General features: G+C 39.1%; 1 protein-coding gene across 1 annotated transcript in view; it reads left to right on the top strand.

Annotated features, from left to right (window-relative positions):
* DSCAM (Down syndrome cell adhesion molecule) overlaps positions 1-4,051 on the top strand; it is an 888,132-nt gene that overhangs the window by 466,804 nt on the left and 417,277 nt on the right. The window lies entirely within an intron of this gene.

Raw genomic sequence — 4,051 nt, forward strand, 5'->3', positions numbered from 1 at the left:
ACTAAGAAAACCTAAAGAATATGTTGATAATCCATAATGATGTCAAAAGAGTTCAGGTTATCAGAGAGTGACAGCAAGAAAGATTTCAAAGACACTAAAGTCTCACTGGGAAAATAATGTCTGCTTTCATCTCCAAAAAAGCCTGTCACTTGAATAAAAAGGGGGGGGGCATAGGAGCATACTGAGCATACTCAGGGATTTATTTGTCGCATGTCAGTTTCCATTCAGGACAAGGAGCTTCACTTTATTTTTTTAGAGATGGCAGTACTAATGTAGCAAAATAGACCAGAAATGGAATTGCAAATACGTATCTTGTACTTGATTTTAAATGGTACCTAATTACTATCTTCTAAAAAAATTCCCATTTTTCACACTGAAGTAGCTATGGATTAACATAAAATGATAAAGATATACAATGCTATAAACTACAAATGACCACTAACAATGAAAAATCAAGGACTGTTTATTATAAGGCTAACCATTGAATGGAAATCTAAAGAAACTAGAATCTAATAATGATAGGTTTGAGATCAAGCCAGAATAAATGGAAAATGCAATAGAAAATAACAGCTTCCATATCTGGAAGTGGAAGACTAGCATGTTTCAGATGGACTCCCATGTGATGGAAATTTTAAGATTGAGAAAAATCAAAACAAAATGTGACATTGGAGAAATAATAAAAAGGAAAGAAAAAGATTTCTCCTTGAATGGAAAATGATTAGTTTACATCTACCTGTATTAATAACCACTTTTCTCCAGTTCATGTGGTGCAGAGGAAAAAGAGCAGAAAACTAGTCTTATGGGTTTGAAATGTTAGAATACTGAGGTCTAGGCTATCAAATCAACTGCAAACTGAGCAGAGAAATTCTAGGAAAGATTAAATAGCAGCAGATAATCTCAAAATCTGCAAATAAACATCTTTGAAAAACATTGTTGGCATCTGAACTGCAAAAAATTGGTGGTGGAGGAGGAGGGCAGAGGGATAATCCAAGCATACAAAAAAAGCAACACACACAACAAAACCTAGAAATGTACACACACACAAAGATACTGTGACAAAAGTTCAAAAGGCAAAGCGGGCAGTACAAGCAGATTCTGAGAAGGCAGCATGTTAGCATTATTAAGCACAGACTTTAGAGCTGCTATTCCAATTATGTTCAGTAACACAAAGAGAAGGCAGTTGTATGACTGGACATATGGCAAACACCAAATATAAAATCACTCTTTTGGCTTTAATGACAGATTGGGGAAGGAAGAAAAAAGGATAAGCAAATTTAATGATAGATTGAAAGAAATTATCCAATCTTAATCACAGAAACAAATCGGACTATAACAATATTTTTGGTGACATGTAATACATTTATCAGATTACTTGTTATATGTATAGTTGTTGTTGTTAACTTTTGTAGATTCAATTCTAACTCATGATGATCCTCTGAGGAGTGGCTAATAGGTTTGAACCGCTAATCATGTCGTTAGAAGTCCAGTGCTTATCCTATAGCTTCATACCATAACTCCATTTTGCTCCTCCTATGTTTCTGCTGGTTAATGTGCTGGACTGTAAGGTTGGTTTGAACTGCAAAGTCGGCAGTTCAAGCTCACCAGCTACTTCTAGGAGACCGTATATAGGATCTTTATGAGTCAGAACTGACTCCATGACACTTAACAACAACAGCAATTTTATAATTGGGAGACCAGGTATGGCACTGTAAGGTAAACACTAGATCACATGGTCAGTTTGAGCCACAAGATTGGTGGTCCAAACTTACTAGCCACTCTTCGGAAACCCTATACAGGATCGCTATGGGTCAGAACTGACTTAATGGCACTTAACAATAACAACAAGTACAATCTACGGTAACATCATCCATAATGGCTAAAAGCGAAATTAAAGATTGGAATCAAGGCAAAGATATGCATACTCACCACTGCTATATAAAGTTATACTGGAAGGCCTGGCCAAGATGGCCAGACTTCATCTCTCATACTTTGGACATACTGTCAGGAAGGACCAGTCTCTGGAGAAGGATATCATGTTTGGTAAGGTGGAGGGTCAGAGAAAAAGAGGAAGACCCCCAAAGAGATGGATTGGCAAAGTGACAGCATCAATGGGCGCAATTGTGGCAACAATTGTGAGGTTGGCCCAGAACCAGACAATGTTTCATTCTGTTATACATATGAGATGGTAATGACTCTATGGTACCTAATAACAACAACAAACAGTTTTTTTTTCAGTCACTGCATATGCATGTGAAAGCTGGACTGTGAAAAAGGAATCAGAAGAAAAATGGATGAGTTCAAACTGTGGTGTTGGTGAAGAATATTGAATATACCTTGAACTGACAAAGGAGTGATCAGTCTCAGATGAAGTACAACCAGAATGCTCCTTAAGAGCAAGATGATGTCCTTCCAGACTCCACGGCGCTTAACAACAACACAATATTGTAGGATATGAGAACAAGATACAAAATTCAGTTGTATTTTTGTACAGTGAGAACAAGTACTTGGAAAATATGTTTGTAAATATTCATTTATTCTTAGGAATAAATTTAACAACAGATATGAAAGATTTCAACATAGAAAACTATAAAACATTTCTTACATAAAATTGAGATTACCTTTTGCAAGAATAGAATGGGGCAACGTCTGATTTCACAAGGGGCAAAAAGTATCAAGTTCTGCATCAGCCCAAAGCTAATTCTCCTGAGGTGCAGGTCAGACATCTGTTCACCCTCCAACCTTCTTTAACAATTGTGACAACAGCCATCCCTCCCAAAACATTCCTATTTCTCTGCTGGGTTTGAAAATTCATGGTAATAGTCACACAAAATTTTGATACAATACTTATGACTATAGTTTTCATGGGGAAGTTAACATGTTATACCTCAGTATCAACTATAATCAGAATACAGTTAGTCAGTGAAGAGCACCTCTCCTCAGACATGCCTGTAGCTACACTTCTTTCTGGTTCCTGGCTTCTCTGCCGCACAGCCTCTTGACTTCCACTCTGTTCACACAAGCATTACAAAGCTTCTTTAACACTGCAATAAATGCCCAAAGGGACCTCACTTCACCAATAGCCTCAGCATGAAAGCACTCAGCTCTAACTTAATAGGTCAGCAAGCCTAGCTCCCCCAACTACAGGCCTTGAGGCACTCCACTCCACAAGTAAACCTCCTGCCCAAAACACTCAGCTTTACTCATAGGCCAAAACACTCAGCTTTACTCTTAGACCAGGGAACCCACTGCTCTTGGTGCTAATGCAGTCGCTGCTGGCATTTTCCCACCACTTTTCTGGTGTCATAACTGCCTCTTATATCATAGGGGCTCAGCACAGGGATCTCGGGGTCCAATGGATGTGCTCCTCTCTCGGTCTTTTTCCTTGATTATAGTGAGACCCCCTTTCCTGCTTCTAGATGGCTCATTTTAAACCCAGTAGGATAGAAAAACTGGACAGTCCCCCAGTTAGTTTCCTATTTCCTATTTGCATGTTTCCAACCGATAATTGGATTCCTGATGTGAGGCTATTGGGTAAGTCCTAAACCACAAGGTTGGTTTGAAATGTTAGGTGTTAGCACAAACACTATACAGAGTTGCTATGAGTCCAAACAAACTCCATGGAGAACAAACTTGACAGCTCAGAGTCCTGGTGTGGCACTGTAGGATAAGCATTGGAATACAAACCAGAAGTTCGGCGGTTCAAACCCACCAACCACTCCTCGGAAGCCAGCAATCACTGGAGAAGAGCATCAGTCTGATGAAGTGGAGGGTCAACGAAGGGACATTCATTCTGATACAATAGCTACAACAATGGACTCAGCTATACCAACAGTCATGAAGATGATGCAGGTTTATTATACAAGGGCTCACTATGAGTACAGCAAACGGGATGGCAACCACCAACAGCAAAGAACAGACAGAAGTCCAGTTTTCAGTTGATAAGTGCTCTCAAGTTTGTTCTGGCTCATAATGACCCTGCATAGGGTTTCTGAGGAGTGACTGGTGGGTTTCAACCACTGAACATATAGTTAATTTGTTGTTGTTAAGTGCT

The sequence above is a fragment of the Chrysochloris asiatica genome, unplaced genomic scaffold, assembly GCF_000296735.1.
Source record: "Chrysochloris asiatica unplaced genomic scaffold, ChrAsi1.0 scaffold00154, whole genome shotgun sequence".
Taxonomy (NCBI): domain Eukaryota; kingdom Metazoa; phylum Chordata; class Mammalia; order Afrosoricida; family Chrysochloridae; genus Chrysochloris; species Chrysochloris asiatica.